Source organism: Triticum aestivum, chromosome 7D (assembly GCF_018294505.1).
Source record: "Triticum aestivum cultivar Chinese Spring chromosome 7D, IWGSC CS RefSeq v2.1, whole genome shotgun sequence".
In the NCBI taxonomy this organism is placed as follows: domain Eukaryota; kingdom Viridiplantae; phylum Streptophyta; class Magnoliopsida; order Poales; family Poaceae; genus Triticum; species Triticum aestivum.
This window is the reverse complement of record NC_057814.1, coordinates 188,537,250-188,564,676: the sequence shown is the minus strand read 5'-3', so window position 1 is coordinate 188,564,676 and position 27,427 is coordinate 188,537,250.

Sequence of the window (27,427 nt, the reverse complement as noted above, 5' to 3'; positions counted from 1 at the left end):
TTTTCCTTGTTGTTTTCTGTCAGATCCCATCTACCATGGCCACCTCCAGCTCCTCCAAGGACAAGTTCTTCAAGAACGTCATCAACCAATATCTGCGGGAGGTGGTAAAGCACCCTCAGGTCATCCAGATGCATGAGGGGTTGCTCCACATCCGTGATGTGCAAGGTCCCAAAGGGACATGAACTGTGGAGGCTAGGCTCGAAGCTATGGAGCAGGACGTCTTTCGGTGCAAGGGGATGGTGGAGCGTGGACTGAACGCCAATCACCTCATGATCACGGACCTCTCCCGTGATCTCAAGATGGATGGCAAGCCCATGAAGGACATCGTCTTCACCCTCTATGAGCATATCAACTTCCTCCAAAGCCAGGTCCATGATCTCCAAAACCAAGTCTTTGAATATGAGGCAAGGTTTAAAGGTATGAGTTTGGCTGCTAGTTGCAGGACCCGTGAGACTCACTCCTCCTCATATGATGGTGGACCACTGCCCTGGAAATCCGAGGACAAGATCTCTTCTTCATTACCACCATCATCTTCTTCACCACCAAAAGAGAATTGAGTATCGGGTATGGGCACTCCCCTTGCCTTCCGCCAAGCTTGGTGGAGGTGCCCCGGTATCGTATCATCCCACTATCTTTTTTCCTTTACTTATTTTTAGTTCGGTCTTCTGCTTTAGATGAATAAAAGTTTAGTTTGATCTTTTCTTGTTTGAGAGCTTGCTTAGTGATCTATCCTTGTAATCGTGTGCAAGTTATATAATAAAGTTTAGTTTGAGTTTTTGCTTTCTTTTCTTTCATGTTGCAAATAAGAGAAAGGAAATAAGGAAGAAAAGGAGAAAGGAAAGAAATAAAAGGAAAGAAATAATGAAAAAGATCATATACTAATCTTATGGTAGGTGATGACACCACATAAGGAAAAGTATAAGTAGAAAATTTTATTAGAGATTAACAAACATAGCATTAGTCAATGATGCAACTCATGAAATAATTTATAAGGGAAGAGAAGATTCACGTATAAATATACTATCCTAGAAATCTTTTGTGATTGTGAGCCCTCATCAAAATATTATATGCCAAAATTGTTGACGTTGGACAAGGAAGACAACTTAATGGTTTATGTTTCTTTATATTCACATAGAAGTCATATTGTCATGGATCCTTTAACATGTGGTGCTTGCCCCCTATCTTTGCTAGCCAAAAATTCCGCATCCAAAAACCCTTAAACCCAAATCTTATTTTCAAGTGTCCACCATACCTACCTAGGGATTGAGCAAGATCCCTCAAGTAAGTTGTCATCGGTGCAAAAAGCCAATAAAAAATGCTTCTAAATGTGTGAGATCATTTAGTGTAAGAGAAAATTGAGTGTTGCACGAACTTGTGATGGTGAAGAATAAAAGCGACAGACTGCATAATAAAGGTCACTATCACAAGGGGCAATGCAACGTGATGTTCTTTTGCACTAAGGGGTTGAGGATACAAACAAATAAGTGCATGGCAACCTCTGCTTCCCTCTGCGAAGGGCCTATCTTTTACTTTTATGTATTTACTTTTATGCAAAGAGTCAAAGTTTTCCTTCTATTCCTTTTTATTTTTCTCCTTTGGCAAGCATCATGTGGTGAGGAAAGATCTAGGCACATATGTCCAGTTGAATATAGATAGCATGAGTTATTATTGTTGACATCACCCTTGAGGTGAATACGTTGGGATGCGAAACTATAAGCCCCTATCTTTCTATGTGTCCGGTTGAAAAGTTTTGCTCATGTGTATGCGGTGAGTGTTAGATTTCATAGAAGACTATATGATGGTTGAGTATGTGGACTTGCCTAAAGGCTCCGATACGTGACCCTTCCTGAAAAGATGATGAATTGTAGTTGCGAAGTTGATTGAGAAAATAGTTTGTTGGTTTTTAATAGAGTTTTTGCTTTATACTTCAATAGTGTGATGAATTGTCACTTATTCATGAGAAGTCTATGATAAAGGTTCTATGATAGAAGCCTTACGTTTACATTTGTTGTTGTTATAATAATGAACATGATGCTTCTATGTCCGTATTTTGTTTTTATCGACACCTCTCTCTCAAAGCATTTGGAGCAAATAACTACATGAGGGGGCCCACCAGGTGGGCACAACCCACCTGGGATCGCCAGGGAGACCAGGCGCGCCCTGGTGGGTTGTGCTCACCCAGGCCCACCTCCAGTGCCCATCTTCTGGTATATAGGTCATTTTGACCTAGAAAAAATAACAAGAGGACTTTCGGGACAGAGCGCCGCCGTCTCGAGGCGGAACTTGGGCAGGAGCACTTTTGCCCTCCGGCGGAACGATTCCACCAGGGGAACTTCCCTCCCGGAGGGGGAAATCATCGTCGTCATCATCACCAACAACTCTCCCATCTTGGTGAGGGCAATCTCCATCAACATTTTCAACAACACCATCTCATCTCAAACCCTAGTTCATCTCTTGTGTTCAATCTTGTTACCGGAACTATAGATTGGTGCTTGTGGGTGACTAGTAGTGTTGATTACATCTTGTAGTTGATTCTTATATGGTTTATTTGGTGGAAAATTATATGTTCAGATCCAATATGCTATTTAATACCCCTCTGGTCTTGAGCATGATTATCATTTGTGAGTAGTTACTTTTGTTCTTGAGGTCACGGGAGAAATCATGTTGCAAGTAATCATGTGAACTTGATATGTTTTTGATATTTTGATAGTATGTATGGTGTGATTCCCTTAGTGGTGTCATGTGAACGTCGACTACATGACACTTCACCATATTTGGGCCTAAGGGAATGCATATTGGAGTAGCAATTAGATGATGGGTTTGCGAGAGTGACAGAAGCTTAAACCCCAGTTTATGCGCTATTCCGTAAGGGACCGATTGGATCGAAAAATTTAATGCTATGTGAGGGAGTCCTGGACTAAGGGGTCCTCGGGCGTCCGGCCTGTTATCCATGGGCCGGACTGATGGGCTGTGAAGACATGAAGGCCGAAGACTATACCCATGTCCGGATTGGACTCTCCTTGGCGTGGAAGGCAAGCTAGGCGACCGATTATGAAGATTCCTTCTTATGTAACCGACTCTATGTAAACCCTAGATCCCCCCGGTGTCTATATAAACCGGAGGGGTTAGTCCGAAAAGGACACATTCATTACCATAGTCATACAGGCTAGGCTTCTAGGGTTTAGCCATTACGATCTCGTGGTAGATCAACTCTTGTAATACTCATATTCATCAAGATCAATCAAGCAGGAACTAGGGTATTACCTCCATAGAGAGGGCCCGAACCTGGGTAAACATCTTGTCCCCCATCTCCTGTTACCATCGATCCTAGACGTGCAGTTCGGGACCCCCTACCCAAGATCCACCGGTTTTGACACCGACATTGGTGCTTTCATTGAGAGTTCCACTGTGCCGTCAGCAAAAGGTTTGATGGCCCCTTCAATCGTCGATAATGACGCTGTCCAAGGAGGAACCTTCCTCCCCGGACAGATTTTTGTGTTCGGCGGCTTTGTACTGCGGGCCAACTCGCTTGGCCATTTGGAGCAGGTCGATAGCTATGCCTCTGGCCATCAGGTCAGATTTGGAAGCCTGAACTACGTCGCGGATATCCGTGGAGACTTGATCTTCAATGGATTTGAGACCGCGGCGATCGCTCCCCCTCGCTCCGATGAACATGACTTAAATCTGTCATAAGATCACATCCAGGAGATGGGTCCTGTTGCTGCAATGGCCTTAGAACCAGAGCAGATCGAGTCATCCAAGGCCATAGAGTCCGCGGCATTGGAGCCGCACACGGACTCAACACCCTGCAATATTTGCGTCAACGGAACTTCGGACTCGTCTCCGGCTATAAGTTCCGAACTGTGTACGCCAGCGGACACCGAGCTAGATCGGTTATCGATCTTCGAATTCGGTGCCGCAGACGTTTTCCGGCACTCCCCTTTAAAGAATTTGTCCTTGGAGAAGGACTCGCAGCCGAACTATGTTCGGTTCAAGTTAGATGCTGGTGATGGGGAATTTTGCTTCCCACCCGCCACCCACTTCATAGCTACCATCAAGGACTTAACCGACGAGCTCGATTATGGCTCCGAGGACATTGACGGTATGGACGACAATGCCGATAAGGAGCAGGGTCAAGACCCGCCATTCACTGGACGTTGGACGGCCACTTCTTCGTACGACGTGTACATGGTTGATACACCTAAAGGATCTGGCGATGACAAAGAAGAGCCAGATGCGAATAAACCCTCTGAGACGCAGTCCAAGCGCTAGCGCCCTAAACGCCATTCTAAACCTCGTCGCTCAAAAGATGGCAACGCCGGCACCAGAGAAAATAGTACTCCGGGCGACGCCGAAAACAATGAAGACCCTGTTGGAGCTGCATCCGAACAGGAGGAACAAGACAACGGGCAGGATGACCCTGATAAACAGGCCATGCCCAATGACCGGGATGATGGTAGTTATCGTCCAGTCTCCAAGGATGATGAGAGCCTCGGAAATGAGGACTTCATCATGCCTGAGGCACCCCTCGAGCAGGAGCGCTTCAAGCGCCAGCTAATAGCCACTGCAAGAAGCCTGAAGAAGAAGCAGCAGCAGCTCCAAGCTGATCAAGACCTGCTCATTGACAGGTGGACTGATGTTCTAGCAGCCGAAGAATACGGCCTCAAGCACCCAACCAAGAGTTACCAAAAGCGCAGACTGCTACCTCAGTTCGACAAGGAGGCACCAGATCCCTGGCGTAATGCGGAACGACCACCACGAGGTCGGGACAGTGCAGTGGACCGACCACCCCGCAGTCAGGACAAAATGACAACTCAGGAAGAACAACAGCCCGCCCCACCGCCTCGTAAACACAAGGACAGACCAGCTGGGGACAATACATACGACCTTCGTCAGGAATTGGACAGCAGAGCAGGACACACCAGATCGATCTACGGATCCCGAGAACGCTTCCCTACTCGGGACGACGGCTACCTATTCGGACGCGACAAACCTAGTCACGCCCGGGCCAATGACCGCAGATGGACTTCATCGAAAGTGCGCCGTGACGCGGCCCGATATAGAGGCACCGCACACCCTCTTTGCTTCACAGACGAGGTACTGGATCACGAATTCCTCGAGGGGTTCAAGCCCGTCAACATTGAATCATACGACGGAACAACCGATCCCGCAGTATGGATTGAGGACTTTATTCTCCACATCCACATGGCCCGTGGAGACGACCTCCACGCCATCAAATACCTCCCACTAAAGCTCAAAGGGCCAGCTCCACACTGGCTAAATAGCCTGCCTGAAAACTCCATCGGCAGCTGGGAGGACTTGGAAGAAGCCTTCCTTGACAACTTCCATGGTACATATGTTCGGCCACCCGATGCTGATGACTTAAGCCACATAGTTCAACAACCTGGAGAATCAGCCAGAAAATTCTGGACTAGGTTCCTAACCAAAAAGAACCAGATCGTTGACTATCCGGATGCTGAAGCCCTAGCGGCCTTTAAGCACAGCATCCGTGACGAATGGCTAGCACGCCACCTTGGCCAAGAAAAGCCGAAGTCCATGGCAGCCCTTACGGCACTCATGACCCGCTTTTGCGCGGGTGAGGACAGCTGGCTAGCTCGTAGTAGAAATAAAACTGGCGAGGTAGGCCCCACCGAGGCCAAGAACAGCACCGGCAAGCTCCGGCGCAATAGACACAAACACCGAAGCAATGGAGACAACACCGATGACACCACAGTTAATGCCGGATTCAGTGGCTCCAAGTCCGACCAACGGAAGAAGCCCAACAAAAGAAACAATGAAGGACCTTCCAGCCTGGACCGCATACTCGACCGTCCATGCCAGATACACGGCACCCCAGAAAAACAAGCCAATCATACCAACAGGGATCGTTGGGTTTTCAAACAGGCTGGCAAGTTAAATGCCGAAAACAAAGAAAAAGGATCACAAAGTGAGGGCGAGCACGACGAGCCCCAGCAGCCGAACACCGGGGGGGGGCAGAAGAAATTTCCCCCTCAAGTCAAAACGGTAAATATGATAGACGCTACACACATCCCCAAAAGGGAGCGTAAGCGAGCACTCAGGGACGTCTACGCGGTAGAGCCAGTCACCCCAAAATTCAATCTGTGGTCATCATTCCTGATTACCTTCGATCGTTGGGATCACCCAACTAGTATCCGGCATGGCGGTTCAGCCGCGCTGGTCCTCGACCCAATCAATCGATGGATTTCACCTAACACGAGTCCTAATGGACGGTGGTAGCAGCCTCAACCTGCTTTATCAGGATACAGTATGGAAGATGGGCATTAATCCATCATGAAACAAAGCCACAAAGACTACCTTTAAAGGAGTCATACCAGGTGTTGAGGCCCGCTGTACGGGCTCAATCACACTGGAGGTGGTCTTCGGTTCTCCGGACAACTTCCAAAGCGAAGAGTTAATCTTTGACATCGTCCCCTTCCGTAGTGGCTACCACGCACTGCTCGGGCGAACCGCGTTTGTCAGATTCAATGCGGTGCCACACTATGCTTATCTCAAGCTTAAGATGCCCGGTCCACGCGGCGTCATAAAAGTCAACGAAAACACAGAACACTCCCTCCGGATAGAGGAGCACACCGCCGCCCTAGCAGCAGAGGTACAAAGCGGCCTTCTCAAGCAGCATCATAGTCTGGCTGCCGAGCCCCTGGACATCATTAAGAGAGTCCGGACTACACTGCAACAGGACTGCGCAGCTCGTCAAGAGCTCGATTAGCAATTCGGCCTCCATCCCAATCCTGATGAGGTAGTGGAATTCATACCACGCGTACATAATTACGCACTCAAAATTCCATGGGCATCGACGGAGGCACAAGCTAGCCGGGGATCTACAGTTCGGCTAGACCGATCCCGGGCACACATATTACTTCACTATTTCTTTTCCCTTTTTTCAGGTTCCTCTTACGCGGGCCTCCTTCGACGGCTTGATTACTGGTCCTGTCAAAGGATGAACACACCAGATTGACACGGAGCACAAGCTACACGGGAAGCCCTAGAGGATAATTCAACGATCCACTTTCAGGACCCACACGCAGCTCACCTTTTGGTCGTGGTATGTCAAATAGCTGGTTGCTTGTTGCATTATTTTGTACCAATGTGCTTTGACGCATTAACCCAACTATAATGGAAACAGTTCATGAGCCAAGTTCAAGGGCCCCAGATCCTATCTCTGTTCTATCTTTGTTTTCCTTTAATTACTTATTTATTAAACCGTACACTCTGGTACGTTCCATATTCGCCAAGGGCTCCCCATCGCCCCATAACACGGCAAAAAAGTCCGAACACTCCTTAAAGATAAGTTCGGCACCCCAAATTTAGCATTATATGCATTGGCTCCGAATCATGTCTTTGGTCAATAGTTGGGTTGCCCGGCTCCTGTGCTTGCTACCTACGTTCCGCTAAATCGGCTTTGGCAGTAAAGGAAGAACTACTGCGATTGTGCCCTGGCCTTGACCAGATGAGCGCCTCAGTAGAGAAAGCCGGAAACTGACTGTCATGATACGGCGAGTGCCGGTCAGCTGTTCAAGGGTTACAATCATTGGAGATTTTTTCCGCGTTACGCGAAGGATCGGTAATTCCCGATCAGATGCTGATAGCACTCTGGTTCGCACCAGGGGCTGCGCCCATGCTCTATTGTAAAACTCCTATGGCTAAGTGAGGGCGTTTAAGCCGCATAGTCTGATTGCCTTGTTCGTTGCGCTAAATAACTCCTTCAAGGACCATATGATTGGATCAAGATTGTTTAGAGTCCATCCCGAACACCTCCGTACTAGCTACGTGAGGGCAGAAGCCGACGACTGGCCAACCCTCAGATTATATACAACACGGCCGCACAGGAGGAAACAATTAAAGCATAACAAAATTATATTACACACAGGCTTTGTGTTCATAATACAAGGCAAAGGCAACGTGAATACATTTATTCAAATACAATGTCCTGCGAACATTGTGCTGCCACAAGACGAAAACCCTCCAGGACATCCGCAAAATACCGTTCAGGTGTGCGGTGCTCCTTGCCCTCCGGTGGCCCTCTGGTCACCTCGACGGCGTCCATCTTCGCCCACCACATCTTGCAGCGGGCGAAGGCCATGCGCGCACCTTCAATGCAGGCCGAGCGCTTGACGACGTCTAGCCGAGGACATGCGTTCACCATCCGCCTCACGAGTCCGAAGTAGCTGCCTGGCATAGCTTCGGCTGGCCATAGCCGGATTATTAAATCCTTAATGGCTAGTTCGGCCACCCTATGCAGCTCCACGAGCTGTTTCAGCTGATCGGTGAAGGACACAGGATGCTCTGGCGCCGCATACTGCGACCAGAATAGCTTCTCTATAGAACCCCCTCCTTCGGCTCGATAGAACTCCGCGGCGTCTGATACACTGCATGGTAAATCCGCAAAAGCCCCTGGGGAACTTCGAACCCGGGTTAGTAAAAGGTACTGCCTCTCCGCATACTTGCTTTGCATCTTAAATGCCTTACCTGCCATGATCTTCTTGGCCTCCTGGATCTCCTGGAGGCCATCCTGGGCCTCTTTCCGTGCGGTCTCCGCGCTCTGACGAGCCTTGGCGAGTTCGGTCCATTGAACCGACGCATCATGCCCCAAGGCCTCGCATTTTTTCACCGCATCCTGGAGCTCCTGCTGGACTTCTTTGACCCGGGCCTTCAGTTTCTTATGGGCGGCTTGCTGCTGGACAACCTTCTCCTCAGCCTCACTCAGGGCCTTCCTTAGGGCCTCGACCTCGGTCGCGGCTCCTGCACATGTTACGACACTGCGGTCAATATACAACGCTTATTCTTTCCGAACACATAGCAAGTCGTTACTCACCTTGCTTCTCCTGAAGCCGAATTTTAACCTCGCCGAGCTCGTTCTCGGTCCGCTCCAGCCTCTGCTTCAGTTCTGAGACTTCGGCAGCATGCGAGGTTGCGGCCAACAGTGACGCCTGCTCATTGATGCATATTAAGTTAGTCTCCTATAACAAAGGATTGATCCTCTGTCCGGTTCTTCTCACCGAACACCGGACAGTGTCTCAGGGGCTACTGTCTACACGGGGTTTTCCCTCTTTTTTACCTCAAAACCTATTAGCAGGCTGCTGCAGGCTTCGGTCAGTTCGCTCTTGGCGGACTGAACCTTTTCAATCATCGTGCTCATAAGAACACGGTGCTCCTCCATAATGGAAGCGCCTCGCAGCACTTCCAGCAGATTATCTGGTGCCCCTTGTTGGACAGGGGTCACCGGGGGAATAGGCACACCCACTCCTTTCGAAGGAGGCTGCGTGCCGGATCCTGGAACCGTACCGGTCTCCGGAATCGGGTCCGGTTGAGGGCCGAATTGAATACGGCCCTCACCCCCGGTTTCCATGGGAATTGACTCCCCCTGGTGTTCGGCGAAAGGGGCTTCGTCGTTTGACGCCTCTCCCCGGCCTGGGAAGGTCCGCTGGGAGAGCACCTCGTCGTCTCCCTTGACCTCGGGAGAGTAAGCTGCCGGCGGTGTTTCGCTGGCCATCTCCTTCGAGTCTAACGAATCCTCCGATGAGGGTCGCTGGGAGCTGTCGTGGGCCGGACTGTAGCAATATAATTGACCATGTCAATACAATAAGGAGGAGAGGCCGGGTGTACGAGTATGCAGGAGTCATAGCACTTACGATGTGGCCCGGGGCTTAGTACGGAGGCGTCGCTCCGGACTATTGTCGACGTCCCACGCGGTGTTGGCTGCAAGGGGACCTTTCCCCCTCTTGGGCGTCCCCGCCTCCAGGTTTGTGGAGGCCGCTCTCTTTTTCTTTCCCTCCTCAGTGGGAGGGTTGTCCTCCTCCTCCTCCTCCTCGTCATCATCGTCCTCAGCAGCGGAGGATGGGGTTTCTTCACCTTCGTACGTCGTGTCCGAAGTGCCTTTGAAGCGGGGGCCACCTTTGGCCCCCTTGGCCTTCTTCTTGGCCTTCTTCTCCGGCGGCTGATAGGGCGCCGGAACCAGAATCTTCGCCAGGCGCGGGATGACTGGCTCTTCGGGCAGCGGAGCCGGACCCCAGATTCGCTCCGCTCTCTCCGGCCACCCCTAAAAGAATATGCACAGCAAAAATCAGGCGTCCTCCTTGGATGATCAAGTAGAAGGTATGCCTTGAGGATTAAACACTTACTGCGCTGGAGGGATGGGTATGGTCGTGCCCGCGGTCCGAATCCAGGGCCGGCGGCTTCTCGTTGCCCTTAACAAGTGATTTCCAGGCATCTGCATGAGTAGATCCAAAGATCCTCTCCATGGTTTGGTGCTTCTCTAGATCAAATTCCCATAAGGGGAAAGTTCGGTCTTGGCATGGGAGGATTAGACAGACCAGCATTACCTAGATCGCGTCGACAATCTTGACCTTTTTGTCCACCATGCCCTGAATGCGCGTTTGCAGCGCAATCAGTTCGTCTGTCGAAGACCAGTTGGGACCCTTCTCCGTCCAGGAAGTGAGCCGCGTGGGAGCTCCAGATTTGAATTCCGGGGCCGCCGCCCAAGTGGCGCCGCGTGGCTCCGTGATGTAGAACCATTGCTTCTGCCACCCCTTGTCAGTGTCCACAAGCGTGCCCTTGGGCCATGTAGCATTGGGCATCTTGCTCACCATGGCGCCGCCGCACTCCACGTGCTGGCCATCCACCACCTTTGGCTTCACATTGAAGGTCTTGAGCCATAGGCAGAGGTGGGGATGGATGCGGAGGAAGGCCTTGCACACAACGACGAACACCGAGATGTTGAGGAAGGAGTTCGGGGCTAGATCATGGAAATCTAGCCCGTAATAATACATCAGTCCACGGACGAAAGGGTGAATTGGAAACCCTAGTCCACGGACGAAGTGAGGGAGGAAAACCACCCTCTCAGTGGGCTTCGGAGTAGGGATTATTTGCCCCTTGGCTGGCAGACGGTGGGCGATTTCTTTCACCAGATACCCGGCCGCTCGAAGCTGGGTGGTATCTTTCTCCTTGACGGAGGAAGCCATCCACTTGCCCTGACCTCTGAACATGTTTGAGTGCTAGCTCGAGTAGAACTTGGGCGCTGGAGCTCGAGATTGGAAGGGCGGAGATGGAGAGAAGGCGTGGGAAAGGAAGATGGAATCCTTATCCCCTTATAAAGGTAGTAAATATCGAGCGCCTCCCCATTCGCCTCGAAGCTCGCCTATGTAAATGGCACGGTTGGGTTACCCACACCCATATTGATGAGAATCCCGCGATAAGGGGACACAATCTCTGCTTCGACAAGAGGTGCCAATGGCCGCCACGTCTCGAAACGTGGAGTGGCAGAAAAACGGTTCGGGATTACGACCGGGCTGACGCAATGTAATGCTATAAAAGTTGTCAGCGGATTAAACTTGTGAAATATTATATCCTCTACAGTTGTGTATACAGGTCCGGATACAATCATTACATCTGAAGACCATCTTGGAGTTCGGAAAAAGGAGGACCTGCCTTGCAATGCCGAAGACAATCTGCGCGCTGGACTCCTTGTCATTGAAGCCAGGTTCAGGGGCTACTTAGGGAGTCCTGGACTAAGGGGTCCTCGGGCGTCCAGCCTGTTATCCCTCGACCGGACTGATGGGCTATGAAGACATGAAGGCCGAAGACTGTACCCGTGTCTGGATTGGACTCTCCTTGGCGTGGAAGGCAAGCTAGGTGACCGATTATGAAGATTCCTTCTTATGTAACCGACTCTATGTAAACCCTAGACCCCCCTGTGTCTATATAAACCGGAGGGGTTAGTCCGGAAAGGGCACATTCATTACCATAGTCATACATGCTAGGCTTCTAGGGTTTAGCCATTACGATCTCGTGGTAGATCAACTCTTGTAATACTCATATTCATAAAGATCAATCAAGCAGGAAGTAGGGTATTACCTCCATAGAGAGGGCCCGAACCTGGGAAAACATCGTGTCCCCCGTCTCCTGTTACCATCGATCCTAGACGCGCAGTTCGGGACCCCCTACCCGAGATCCGCCGGTTTTGACACCAACACTATGGTTAGAATTTATTCTTAATACTTTTCTCGTAGTTGCGGATGCTTGCGAGAGGCTTAGTCATAAGTAGGAGGTTTGTTCAAGTAAGAACAACACCTAAGCACTAGTCCACACACATATCAAATTATCAAAGTGTCGGAGTAAATGACCACGGGTAGCCTAACCGACTCCCCCTGGTTCTTCAAAAATTATCAGGCCGATCGAGCGTTCAAGCACCCAAAGCATGGGGCCGCCTTCCGCTGGCCGGCTATCTCACAGGCCGACTACGGGAAGGCGGCCCGGCCTTGGAACCCTCCAAGAAGCCGGCCACAAGAAGGCCGACTCCAAGAAGCCGGCCACAAGAAGACCGACTCCCGGCAAGCGGCCAAGATTGCACCCTCAAGGACTGCACCCACATAACGGTGACAAGACCGGGCGTGGCTACAGTAAAGTCTGCCACCCCTGAATCCCGGAGCACGCATGGCCACAGTGCGCCGTACGGGTCGGCCATCCCCTGTCCGGCGCGGCACTGTGGCCATGTTGACCATGACGCCACCCACGATAGGTTGTCAGTATGGCCCGTGGGCGGCGGGCCCCTTCAGCCAGAGAGACGCTCAAAGGCGGTGAAGCCCCCCCAGTCGGCCTGGGGTGCAGCCGGCTCCCAACAGCCGGCTACCTCATTCCCTCGATGTATGTGCATCATTAAGAAGAAAGATGAGGTAAGGCTACAGTGAGAGTCCGCCGGACGGCGGCACTATAGCCATGCTTACCTCAGCAAAGCCCTCGTCATCAGGGGTGAGGCTACAGTAACCAGCAGCCGGCGGGACCCACCAGTCGGCGGGCCCCAGCACCCGGCGGAGAAGCCGACGGGTACAGACACTGACGGCTTGGACCCGCATCCAGCTGGATTACCATCGTACCCCTGGGGGGTAGGCCTATATAAACCCCCCAGGGCACCCATGCAAAGGGTTGATCTCTTAGAGTTTTAGACACCACGTAGAGAGAAGAGGAGAGCTAGCCTTGCCCTTCTTCCTCTTCTAGCAAAACAGCTCAAGGAGCCACTTGTAGCCACTTGTGTTGATCTAGTGATCATGCGGAGACCCCGCAGAGCAGGACTAGGGGTGTTATCTCCACGGAGAGCCCCAAACCTGGGTAAGTTTCGCCGGCGTGCATGTCTTCGCCTTGTCCCGTTTCCAGGCACCGGCGATGTCTTACTGGCTCCCACAATGATAAGCCACCCGTTGGCATATGTGGCACCTACCACCTGACATTTGGCGCCTACCGTGGGGCCAGGTGCACCATCGTCCGGAGACCTGTTCTGGACGGGAACCCATTTCCTTCCCAGCGAGCGTAGCCAGCCCGGCACGCCCGATGGCGCTTGCCCCGACGCGCTGCAAGGCGCCGACGACGCCTGCGCGGCGAGCTGCCTCGCCGATCTTCTTGGCGAGGCTCGCATCTCTGACGAGCATGCGTCCGACGTGGGCACAGATTGCCCCGACAGCCGCCTCGTCAGCCTCCTCGACCAGCTTCACGTCTCCAGCGAGCCTGCTGCAGATTTGGAGTCGGTCGGCTCCATCGACCCGATGCTTGTCGACCCCGACACGGCATCGCTTGACGCCTTCCCCACCAACGTGGTGATCATCGACGACCCTCTTCCTTGAGCCAACAGTGGCGGCAGCACTGTCGCTGAGGTGCTGGTCATCAGCCATGGCCCCGCCTCGGGCGAGAACGCCCACGACGCCTTACAAGCGGCGCTACACGACCTGCCTGCCCCCATCCTGGCCGACGCCGACGCCGAGACACTGGAGGCACGCCGCCTCGCCCTCATCGCGGAGGGCTAGAAGATAGCGTCCATGAGACGCCTCACTGAAGCTCACCAGCGCGAAGTCGACCGCGCCGCCTTTGGTACGCCACCTCCTGGTGGGCCGAGCCGAGCCGGCATCGTCAGGAAGCGCGGCGCGGCCATCGCCAGCATGTTGGGAGCAGACAGCCCAGTCTACGCCACGCCACTCGAGAACCTGCGTGCCGCTCAGGCGGCCGTAGACGAGTTGAACGGGCTGGGGGCCGACGAGCTCCCCTACATGACTAGACGCATCCAGCAGCTGATCGACGCGGCCGCATAGCGGCATGAAGCCGGCGCCCGCGCTGAAAGTCCTCCCGCACACCGAGAGCACGGCGCGGCATCCCAGATACCGACTGCAAGCGGCGCCCGCGCGAAAAAAGACAAGGAGCCGGCTGCTAGCCGCAGTCGGACTCGGCTCACCATCGAGCGCGACGCAGAAGGCCGCCCCTGAGCTATGGAACGACAAGGCAATCCGCCTCCTCCCCCGCCTCGTGGGGAGAGATATCCCACCCCACCGCCTGTCACGCATCCGACTCTCGGCGACCGACTAGGCCACCGCGAAGGAGTCGGCGAGAATGACGCCCGCCACCGGATCGACCGCCTAGCGCGATCCCTGGCGCTAGAAGAAGAAGATGATGTCGGCCCGCCTTGCTTCGGCCCCCGCATCCGCGACGAGCCCTTCCCCAAAGGGTTCTCACTCCCAAGAGACACGCCAAAATACAACGGCTCCGTGAAGCCGGAAGACTGGTTGATTGACTACTCCTCCGCAGTCAGCATAGCAAACAGCAACAGGCGCGTTGCCGTGAAGTACGTCCCGCTCATGCTTCAAGGCACGGCACGCACCTGGTTGAACAGCCTCAAGCCCTACAGCGTCAATAGCTGGCTAGACTTCACGGAAGTCTTCATCCGCAACTTCACCAGCACATACGAGCGGCCTCCCAAGCCCCGCCAGCTTTCCTTGTGCGTCCAAGGGCCTAGCGAATCAACTCGCGACTACCTCATGCATTGGGCCGAGCTCCGCAACTCCTGTAAAGGGGTGCACGAGGTTCAAGCCATAGAGTACTTCACCGCCGGGTGCCGAGAGGGCACCCTCCTCAAGCACCGACTCCTCTGTGACGAGCCGACTACCCTCGATGAGCTGCTGATCATAGCAGACAAGTACGCCACGGCCGACTCTTCAATGAAGACTGAGCTTCGAGTGGATGCCTCTGGAAAGGTGCTCGTTCCGGCTCCCAGGACGCCGGCCAGTGACTCTAATCGACGCCAGCACCCGAACGACCACAAGCGCAAGGCCCCTATGCCACCTTCCAGCAGTTGACAAGTAGCCATAGTCGAAGACGAACAACCCGAGGAGCAGCCCGTGCCCAAGAAGCAGAAGGGCGGCAGGCCCGCTTGGCAGCCGGCTTTCTCCTACGAGCAAACCCTTGATGCCCCCTGCAAGTTCCACAGCGGCGCGAAGCCGTCCAACCATACGACTCGGAAGTGTCATTGGCTCACGCGAATCTCCAAAGGCGAGGGACTGGTGCCGCCTCCACCTGCTGGCCAGCCGCCTCCAGCCCCTCAGCAGCCGGCTGCTCGACCAGCAGTCGGAGCCATTCAAGACGAGTTCCCGAACGAGCATGCCGCCTACGTCGTCTTTACAAGCCAAGCTGAAGACAGACGCAGTCGGCGCCGACAACAGCAAGAAGTCAACGCGGTCGCCTCCAGCAACCCAAAGTTTATGCATTGGTCTGAGAAGCCTATCAGCTGGAGTCGGGCTGATCACCCAGAGGTGATGCCGTCCCCCGGCTCTTATGCGTTGGTATTGGACGCCACCCTCGCGATAGAAAGGCGAGCTGCCCGTTTCTCCCGAGTACTGATTGACGGAGGGAGCAGCATCAACATACTACACCGTGACACCATGGAGAAGCTGAACATCAAGACGAAGCAACTCATGCCAAGCCGGACTGTATTCCATGGCATCGTACCCGGCCTGTCCTGCTCACCAATCGGCAATATCAAGATAGATGTTCTCTTCAGAGACAAGGATCACTTCTGCCAAGAAGCAGTCTGGTTTGAAGTGGTGGATCTAGAGAGCCCTTACCACGCCTTGCTTGGCCGACCTGCCTTGGCCAAGTTCATGGTGGTGCCCCACTACGCCTACCTCAAGATGAAGATGCCTAGTTCGAAGGGGATCATCACCATAGCCGGAGACTACAAGAAATCCTCCGAGTGTGCTGCAGCCAGCAGCCGGCTGGCCGAGTCCCTCGTGATTGCCGAAGAAAAGAAGATGCTGGACCGAGTCGTGGCCATGGCCGGCAAGCAGCCGGCCTTGTCCCCTAACCCCAAGGAGTATGATGCTCAAGGCTCCTTCCAGCCGGCCAAAGAAACAAAGAAGATACCTCTGGACCCAGAGAACCCGGAGAGGTTTGTCGTCATTGGAGCAAACCTGGATAGCAAATAGGAAGGCGAGCTCGTCGATTTCCTCCATGAGAATCGGGACATCTTTGCATGGTCCCCAAAGGACATGCCGGGTGTTTCGAAGGATTTCGCCGAGCACAAGCTACATGTCCGAGCAGACGCAAAACCAGTCAAACAACCCCTCCGCCGACTGTCGGAGGAGAAGAGAAGGATTGTAGGAGAAGAGATAGCCCGGCTTCTAGCAGCCAGCTTCATTATGGAGGTGTTTTTTCCAGAGTGGCTTGCCAACCCGGTCCTCGTATTGAAGAAAAACAATAAGTGGCGCATGTGTATAGATTACACCAGCCTCAACAAAGCCTGCCCCAAAGATCCGTTTGCCTTACCCCAAATCGATCAAGTGATAGACTCCACAGCCGGGCGAGCTGTTGAGTTTCTTGGATGCGTACTCAGGCTACCATCAGATCAAGTTGGATCTAGCCGACCGCCTGAAGACCGCCTTCAACACACCATTCGGAGCTTTCTGCTACCTGACTATGACATTCGGCTTGAGAAATGCCGGTGCCACTTTTCAGCGTTCCATGCAGAAATGCCTCCTCAAGCAACTCGGCAAAAATACCCATGTCTATGTAGATGATATTGTGGTGAAGACGGAGAAGCGCGGCACCCTACTGGAAGACCTCAGAGAAACATTCGACAACCTGCGCCGGTTTCAGATCAAGCTCAACCCTGAGAAATGCGTGTTCGGAGTACCAGCCGGCCAGCTTTTAGGCTTCTTGGTCTCCGAACGCGGCATTGAGTGCAACCCAGTGAAGATCAAGGCCAGAGAGAGGATGCAGATTCCTACCAAGCTGCGAGACGTCCAAAAGTTTACCGGGTGCCTGGCCTCCCTGAACCGCTTCATCAGCCGGCTGGGAGAAAAGGCTCTCCCCCTGTACCGACTCATGAAAAAGTCCACCCACTTCGAGTGGAACGACCAAGCAGACCAAGCTTTTCATTAGTTGAAGAAGATGCTGACCACGCCACCTGTCTTGGCGGCGCCGACTGAGAAAGAGCTCATGCTCCTTTACATTGCCGCGACTAGCCGAGTGGTCAGCACTGTTATTGTGGTCCAACGCCCAGAAGAAGGCCGAGCTCAGTTAGTCCAGAGGCCGGTGTATTATTTGAGCGAAGTACTGTCCACCTCGAAGCAAAACTACCCGCACTACCAGAAGATGTGCTATGGAGTGTACTTCGCCGCCAAGAAGCTGAAGCCCTACTTTCGAGAGCACCCCATCACGGTCGTATGTACTGCCCCGCTTGCCGAGATCATAGGCAGCCGGGATGCATCCGGTCGGGTGGCCAAGTGGGCCATTGCACTGGCTCCTTACACGATCTTCTACCAGCCTCGCACCGCCATCAAGTCCCAAGCATTGGCCGACTTCCTTGCCGACTGGGCCGAGACCCAGTACCTACCGCCGGCTCCCGACTCCACTCATTGGCGGATGCACTTCAATGGATCCAAGATGCGCACCGGCTTGGGAGCCGGCATCGTCCTCACCTCTCCCAAGGGCGACAAACTCAGATACACATTGCAAATTCATTTTGCCGCCTCCAACAACGTGGCCGAGTACGAGGCACTCATACACGGGCTCCGGCTAGCCAAAGAACTCGGCATCCGCCGGATCCTGTGCTATGGCGACTCGGACTTGGCAGTCCAACAATCATCTGGCGACTGGGACGCCAAGGACGCAAACATGGCGAGCTACCGATTCCTCGTTCAGCAAATCAGCGGATACTTTGAAGGATGCAAGTTCCTCCATGTGCCACGGGCCGACAACGAGCAAGCAGATGCCCTGGCACGAATCGGTTCCACCCGACAAGCTATCCCAACCGGCGTCTCTCTCCAACGCCTCCTCAAGCCGTCTGTCAAGCCGTCTCCAGAATCAGACTCCATCTTCGTACCGCTTGACCCTGATGCAGTCGGATCTGACTTGGGGAACCCAGCAGGCGGCTCGGGGACTTCGACAGGCGGCCCGGAGACTGCCGTAGTCGCACCCGGCCCGGGGACTTCAGAACCCGGCTCGGGGACTTCAGAACCCGGCCCGGGGACTGCAGCAGTCGGCCCGGGGACTGCAACGACATAACAGGCAGTGGCCAACTCCAACTCTTCACCACCCAACCCACCCACCCTGGTCGTAGTAGCCGTATTTGCAATAGAAGAAGTCAGAGCTCCATCATGGGCCCAACCCATCCTCAACTTCCTGGTAAACAGAGAGCTGCCGACTGACGAGATCTCGGCAAGACAAGTTCAACACCGAGCCGGAGCATACACAATAGTAAACAGAGAACTCGTTAGGCGCAGCATCACTGGAGTTTTCCAGCACTGCGTCGAGCCAGAGAAGGGCATAGCAATCCTCAAGGACATCCACCAAGGCGAATGCGGCCACCACGCGGCCTGAAGATCACTCGTTGCCAAAGCTTTCCGCCATGGGTTCTTCTGGCCGACTGCTTTGGACGACGCCAAGGAATTAGTCAAATACTGCAAAGGGTGCCAAGTCTTCAGCTCCAAGCAACACCTGCCGGCTTCTGCACTCAAGACCATCCCCCTCACATGGCCCTTTGCCATCTGGGGGCTGGATATGGTAGGCCCATTCATGACGGCGCGCGGCGGCATGACACATTTGCTTGTCGCCGTGGACAAATTCACCAAGTGGATTGAAGCGAAGCCAATCAAGAAACTGAACGGGCCGACTGCCGTGACATTCATCGCAGATATCACCACCCGGTATGGCATACCACACAGCATCATCACCGACAATGGCACGAATTTTGCCAAGGGAGCACTGGCACGTTTCTGTGTGACACAGGGCATCCGACTGGACTTAGCGTCCATAGCCCACCCGCAGTCAAACGGCCAAGTCGAGCTAGCAAACGGCCTCATCCTCTCCGGCATCAAGCCCCGACTAGTCGTACCACTGGAGCGTTCGGCCGGTTGCTGGCTCGATGAGCTGCCCGCCGTCCTCTGGAGTCTGTGTACTACCCCGAACAAGTCAACCGGCTTCACCCCTTTCTTCCTTGTATATGGTGCCGAGGCTATCATCCCAACTGACATTGAGTTCGACTCACCTCGATTCACCATGTACACAGAGGCGGAGGCCAAGGAAGCGCGAGAAGACGGCGTTGACCTGCCGGAAGAGGGCCGGCTGTTAGCACTCAGCCGGTCCGCCATCTACCAGCAGGGTTTGCACCGTTACCACAACCGGAAGGTCAAGCCAAGATCCTTCCAAGAAGGCGATCTTGTGCTCCGGCTGATCCAGCGAACAGCCGGCCAGCACAAGCTCTCGGCCCCTTGGGAAGGCCCCTTCGTAATCAGCAAGGCCCTAAGCAATGACTCCTACTACCTGATCGACGCACAGAAGCCGAAGGCACGCAAGAAAGATGATTCCGGCAAGGAGTTGGAACGACCATGGAGCGCCAATCTCCTCCGAAGATTTTACAGCTAGATGCAGTATGTACCACGCTACCTTTTGTATTAAGTACAAGACAACGGGCCCCCCGAGGAGCACTCAGGGACTACCCTCTTTTATCTATGTATGATGAGTGTCATACCTATGAATGTATTACTACATTTGTTTTCCTGTCCGGCACCGCGTTCGATCAGTCGGCCCGGGGACTTGCCGCCTTGAGTTATATTAAAGTTCTACCTGCAGTCAGACAAGTAGTGTGCCGGCACCCAAGCCCTCTCTTGTTGAAAGTCGCAGCTCGAAGAATCGACTGTCCGACTGGCAAGAGCCAAAGGCAGGAAAGGATGCCCACACGAAAAACGGCTAAGGACTAACGAACTTATATAACACAAGCCGGCCTCCCACCCCGCCAACCGGCTGTCAGAACAGCCGGCTGGCCGGCTTCCGATTCACCTTGCTACAATCTAAAAAAGGTAGAGTACTTGCCCTCCCAAACGGCTAAGCCCTTCCCCAGCCACAGACTGCAGAGCAGCTGTCCGGCTGGGAAGGCGACGACCAAGGCAGGGCGGCAAAGGAAACAACCAAAGGATGAAAAGAAAGTACAATCGGAAGCCAAGCACATGCATGATTATATTTACACAAAAGGCCTTCGAAAGGCCAGCATTCAACATAGTTTGAATACACCCCCAGTGGGTGGAACTGCGCAAATTTAACAAATATTGTTCAAAGAGCAATAAACAGGAAAGCAAAGACGGCGGATCAGGCCAAAGGTGCAACAGGCGAGCTGGGCAAGTCAGTGGAGACGGCAGTGCTGGCTGGAGGAGTGGCCGGCTGGCGAGTCTCGGCTTGATCATCACCGGCTGCAGGCGGCGCGCTCGCACGCGCCTTGTTGCTGGAGGCACGATCAAGCTGAGGCTGGCCGGTCGCTCCATCGTCTGGCACGGCGTCTTCACCATCGTCTCCCTCCTCCTCTTCGCCCTCGTCACTGGAGTCGATCTCCTCCGCCGAGACTTCACCATCCGCTGGGTTCAGCCCAAACCACTCCTCCGGCTGAGCAACGCCGTCATCATTCACCTCAGGGGCAAAGGCACTGGTGCCGGTGTAGTCGGCGATCGCCGAAGCACGCTGGATGATAGCCGGCCGCACCGCCTCCAGCTCTTCGTTGGCCTCCTGCCGCCAGGTGGTCAGTTGGGCCAAATCCAGCCCAAGATACCAAGCTCGGGCGAACTCCAGCGCCCGCCTGTCGCCTGACCGAGCTGCAGAAGCCTTCCAGGCCTCGAAGCGGCCAACCGCTACCTCCAGCCAGTCAGCAGTCCGACTGGGGGTACGGGGAATCACCTCGCCGGGCCAGAGGGCGACCAGCATTTTCGCCCCAACGCGCTGAAGACGGCGGAGCATGTGGTGAGCCGGCTGGAGGCGGGCATGGATCGCTAGATGCTGCTCCTCAAGCGACCGGCGAGCAGCCGGCGCAATCTCAGCCCCAGCCTGCCTTTGCGCGTCGCGGCGGGCCTCGACGACTTGGTTGGCGGCAACGGAGTAACCAGGGAAATAATCTACGCAAAAGAAGAAAGGAAGAAAACACAAGGTTAGAAAATGGACCAAATGGCAGGCGGCAAGCAAAGGGACGAAGAAGAAGGCGGCCTACCGTCAACCAAATCTTCGATCCGGCCGTAGCCGTCGCTCAGCGCTTGCCTTGCCTCAGCCCAGCTCGCCGCCTCGGTCTCGTATTCGGCTTGAAGGGCGGCCTCGCTGTCCCGTACCGCCTTCAGGGCCGCCTTATGGCTCTCCTCCTGGTCGGCCAGCTTCTTGACCAAGCGGTCACGCTCCTGAGCCAAGGCGTTGCACTCAGCTTCCTTGGCGCGAAGGGCGGTCTGGGCCCCACCCAACTGCTCCCTCAGGTCAGCATTGGCCTCTGCAGATATGGTAAAGAAAGAAAAAAGGGCAATAAGAAAGAAGTCGCCGGGGAAGATCCGGCCCGACTGCTCAGCAGTCGGCCTGAATCTCGGGGACTATACCCAGTGGGTGCGCTGACGCGCCCCCACGTGAGATAAAAGACGAAGCACTTACTCCGGGTCTCGGTCAGATCAATGGTCTTCTGATTCAGCTCCCGAACCTTGGAGTTGAAGGTAGCCGCGCGGAGGTTGTGATAGTCCTGCAAATAGGACAGAGGAGCAAATAAGAGCAAGATAGCAATCAAAGTCTGCTAAGAAGTTCCAAGCCGCTTGCTCAGCAGCCGACTCGGAACTCAGGGACTACACCCAGTGGGTGCGCCGACGCGCCCCCACGGAAGAAATCAAGAACAAGAAACAAAAAAGCGGGAAGACTCACACGAATGGCCGTCCGCGTCGCGAGGAACTCTTGATTATACTGTTTCAGCACGGTGGCTTGGGATTGAAGCCGGTTCCGGACTTCTTGCGCCGCCACGTTCAACACAGCCGTCCCGCCACCCGGCGTCCATCCCAGCGAGCTAGCCCTGGCCGCCTCTAGATCCTGGGCCGACGAGCCAGAGCTCGCGTCCTTCTGCGAGCCCGGCGCCGAAGTTGCCTTCCCGGCGTGCTGGCGCGATGGCGACCGAACCACAAGGTCTGTCCTCGCAGCCGGCTCGCCTCCAGCCGGTTGCACGGGCGGCTCGCTAGGCCGGCTGCCTTGGTCTGCCCCAGTCGGCGATGGCGGTGCCGCCTCCCTCTCCGGGATGACGACGTGGCCCTCCTCCCTCTCCACCGCCAGCCGGTTGCCACCGGCTCCCTCCGGCGGGGGCACCGGGATCTCGGGCGGCACAGCGCGAAGGGGGACAACAAGCAGCGGAGGCTGGTTACGCAGGGCCTCCGCCGCCTTCTCTGCGGCTGCAGCCTCCGCCTGAGCCTTGGCCGCAGCGTCAGCTTGTGCCTCCGCCGACCTCTCTGCCGTCTCCTGCGCCGCCATGGCAGCGGCCACCCTCAGCTCCTCCGCCTCCCGCTCCTCCCGCGCCTCCCGCGCATTTCGCTCCGTCGCCGCTTGAAGCTCGGCACGGGGGTCCACGCGGCGGGCGCTTCCAGATCCACCCGCCGCTCCAACCATGGAAGCGGCAGCGGTCCGCTCAAGAGAAAGCGGAGCCCTGTATTTTTTAAGTTAAGACAAGGACTCAGAAGAATGTCAACAAAAAAGAAGAAGGAATACGTGAGAGAATTCACACTTACGCCAAAACCATTTGCGGGTGCTTCACCACCTTGCGGAAGCGGGCAGCCTTCGCGGCCGCCTCGTCCCGCCTGGTCGCCGCCGCCGCGCTCTTGGGCTTTTTCGGCCGACTGCCAAATAGGTTTGGTGCGGCCCGGCGCTTCAGCGCGCCGCCTCGGCCAGCCGGCGTGCCAGATGAGCCCGAGCCATGCTGATCGGACGCCGGCTGGCGGCGCGGGACGACCTCCGCCTCGTCATCATCCGGCCAGTCGTCGAAGCTGGCTCCAAGCCCGGGGCTGCCTTCCTCGCCCCCTCCCCCTTGATGTCGTCGTCCAGAGCGGTCGCCCCCAAGCCGGGGTCGTCCGAGTCATGCGCCGTCCGGTCGGGGAGATATTGGTGCTCCACCCCCGCTGCCCTGGCTGCCGGTCGAAGAAGGGGGCTCTGTCAAGACAAGCTGACTGGTCAGAGTCGGCCAAGAGAAGCTTGATGACAAAAGTAAAGAAGAGAAGAAAAATAAAGATTACCATAGGAGGCGGATTGGCACGGGAGTACGGCTCCTTGCCAAATCACCACTCGTCGGCAAGCTTGCAGTTCGCAAGGTAGTTCACCATGAGAGCTACCTCCACATGAGGCATCTCCTTGGTCCACATCCGACTCGGATCAAATTGGCCGCTCATTTGACAAATCATATGAGGGCGGCCTTGGAGCGGGAGCACCCGGCGCGCCACGAAGGCGGCCAGCAGGTCGGGCCCGGTCAGGCGCTCCGACTGGATCATTACCCGGAGTCGACCGACGGCGGCGGCTCCAGCAGGCGACAGTGTTCTCGCCCGATAGGACCATTGGGGCCGCCTCCCAGCCGGCGGGCCGGCTGCATAAGCTGGCAAGTTGACGAAGTCGCCTTGCGGAGCGATGTTCTTCACATAGAAGTAGGATTTTTGCCAGAGCTTCACCGACTGGATCAGAGTGATGGGAGGAAAAGGGTTGTCGGCTACCGGCCTCCACATCGCGATGAGGGCGCCACTCTGAGACGGCACGCCCCTCCTGGCTGTACCGAGCTTGGATTGGAAGAATTCCCCCCAGAGCTCGAGGGTGGGAAGGACGCCGAGGAAGCCCTCACACAAGGCGACGAAGGCGGACAGCAGCACCACCGTGTTTGGAGTGAGGTGGTGCGGCTGGAGCTGGTAGAATTTGAGGAAGGAGCGCAAGAAGGCGCTCGCAGGCAGGCCAAGGCTGCGAAGGAAGTGCGAGGGGAAGATCACCCGCTCGCCCTCCTCCGGCGCCGGCGAGATCTCCCGCACCGGCGCAAGACGGACCCGCACATGCACCTTGCCGGGCAACCGCCGCGTCTTGCGGAGGAAGTCGATGTGGTCCTCGTGGACGTTGGAGCCGTCCTAGTCTCCGCCGCGCGACATGAGGGTAAGAAGCCGACGAAAAAGGTGCGGCGACGGCGAAAGCACGGCCCCACGGCGGCGAAGCTGCGGGGTAGGGCAAAGACTAAAGGGACGGCGCGGCAGTGAGGGGCTACGGCGATGAAGAAGAAGAAGAAGAAGAAGAAGGAGATGGCGGAGCGAGAGCGAGCGTGCGAGCGTCTGCCGCTCCTCCTCCTCCCCCTATTTATAGCCTCATGCGGCGAAGCCGAGGAGGCGAGGCATGGGAGGGGGCGTGGGATTAACTGCGCCCACTCCCCCACGTCCCGCGATTATTGCGCCCTAACGGCGTGCGGCAACTGCCCTTGGAAGGCGAATGGCCCATTTTGGGCCACAGAAGATCCACACCCGGGCCGAGGCGTGGAAGTGGCGGGCCCCGGCCTGCGGCAGCGTCCCGTCACGCGCGTGGGCTGGCAGGCTCTCCCAGCCGGAGGGCGCCACGTGGTGCACGGGCGGCAAGCGGCCGGCCCGCAACCAGGCGCGCGCGCCAGCTGATTCCCGCCTTCAGATTTCGAGGCCTCACCAAGACGGCGCACCTGATCAAAGCCGGCTCCTAGCTGCTGGCTCCTCAAGATAGGAAGCTGATTAAGCTTCTCGTCCGCCTTTCAGCCGCGAAGCCCAACCAGCTTCGGGGACTAATGTCGGAGTAAATGACCACGGGTAGCCTAACCGACTCCCCCTGGTTCTTCAAAAATTATCAGGCCGATCGAGCTTTCAAGCACCCAAAGCACGGGGCCGCCTTCCCCTGGCCGGCTATCTCACACGCCAACTATGGGAAGGCAGCCTGACCTTGAAACCCTCCAAGAAGCCGGCCACAAGAAGGTCGACTCCAAGAAGCCGGCCACAAGAAGACCGACTCCCGGCAAGCAGCCAAGATTGCACCCTCAAGGACTGCACCCACATAACGGTGACAAGACCAGGCGTGGCTACAGTGAAGTCTGCCACCCCTGAATCTCGGAGCACGCATGGCCACAGTGCGCCGTACGGGTCGGCCATCCACCGTCCGGCGCAGCACTATAGCCATGTTGACCATGACGCCACCCACGACAGGTTGTTAGTACGCCCGCGGGCGGCGAGCCCCTTTAGCCGGAGAGACGCTCGAAGGCGGCCAAGCCCACCTAGTTGGCCTGGGGTACAGCCGGCTCCCAATAGCCGGCTACCTCACTCCCTCAAAGTATGTGCATCATTAAGAACACAAGACGAGGTAAGGCTACAGTGAGAGTCCGCCGGACGGCGGCACTTTAGCCATGCTTACCTCAGCAAAGCCCTCGTCATCAGGGGCGAGGCTACAGTAACCAGCAGCCAGCAGGACCCACCAGTCGGTGGGCCCCAGCAGCCGGCGGAGAAGCCGGCGGGTACAGACACTGACGGCCTGGACCCGCATCCAGCCGGATTACCATCGTACCCCTGGGGGGTAGGCCTATATAAACCCCCCAGGGCACCCATGCAAAGGGTGGATCTCTTAGAGTTTTAGACACCACGTAGAGAGAAGAGGAGACTAGCCTTGCCCTTCTTCCTCCTCTAGCAAAACAGCTCAAGGAGCCACTTGTGTTGATCTAGTGATCATGCGGAGACCTCGCAGAGCAGGACTAGGGGTGTTATCTCCACGGAGAGCCCCAAACCTGGGTAAGATTCGCCGGCGTGCATGTCTTCGCCTTATCCCGTTTCCAGGCACCGGCGATGTCTTACTGGCTCCCACAATGATAAGCCACCCGTTGGCATATGTCGCACCTACCACCCGACACAAAGTACCGAACACAAATCAAACCAACATGATGAAAGTGACTAGATGAAATTGCCGTGTACCCTGAAGAACACTTTTCTTATCATAAGAGACCGTTTTGGCTTGTCCTTTGCCTCAAAAGGATTGGGCTACCTTGCTGCACTTTTGTTACTACTATCGTTACTTGCTCGTTACAAATTACCTTGCTGTCAAACTACTCCGCTACTTATAATTTCAGCACTTGCAGACATTACCTTGCTAAAAACCACTTGTCATTTCCTTCTGCTCCTCATTTGGTTCGACACTCTTACTTATCGAAAAGAGCTACAATTGATCCCCTATACTAGTGGGTCATCAGGGGGGCATCAATATGTTCTTTTTGCCATCGCTTGTGTTTTGTTTGATATACATATCTTGCAGGAAGATGGAAAAAAGAAGAAGGTAACATTTCATTAGACTACCTACAGTGGGAGTAACATAGGTGATAAGAGCATCTACAGCCGGACTTTGAAAATCCCGCCGTTCAAACGCCCACGGACGTGCGAGCTGCGTCCACAGACACTGACCAGTCAAGCCTCGGATTTGCCTTCTCACAACCCGACACCTCAATTAGCATATCTCAAATCCATACAAACTCATGCAACTATGTCGATGCATTACACACATCATCTGGCTACTCCATCACTACTAACATGCCATCGGACTATCAAAATTTGGCATGTTTGGCTATGGTGGAGATCATCCACGGCTGCCCTTGCCCTTCCCGGCACCCTTGTCTTCCTTCTCGCGGAAGTGCCAGTTGAAGGCGCAGTAGAGATCGAGCTGGATTTTCTCGTCGCTGGAGCTGTCCTCGCCGTCACTATCCTCCTTTGATGGCATTCTTCATGACTTCATGCAAAAATTATAATGAGGGCAAATTAAAAGTTGTGGTCCTTTCTACATATATCATAGCAAACTACACACAATCGCCTGCATCACATGCGGAGATGAACCAAACCAGAAGAAGTGGAGGAGGGATTCACACCTGGTTGAGGCCTTAGACGATAGGGGGATCTGCGGCGCCTACTTCCTCCGTCCTTTAAAGAGTATTGGAAGGTCAAACTTTTTTATGTTTGACCGTATTTATACAATAATACACCAACATTTATGCCATCAAATTAGTAGCATTAGATTCATGATAATACATATTTTCATCATATACCTATTTGGTTTTGTAAAAAAATATACATTTTTGCACAAACTCGGACAAATTTTACAATAGTTCGACCTCCAACAAAATAGGAAGTACACTCTTTAAAGAAAGGATGGAGTATCTGTCAACAAAGCAGCCGTCTTTTCACCTTTAAGAAAAAGCAAGCGTCGTTAGCTTTGTAGTGTCTTCCCGCGGAAAAAACTTTGTAGTGTCGCCCTCGTGGAAAACCGTAAACTTGATCGGCACATGGGAACA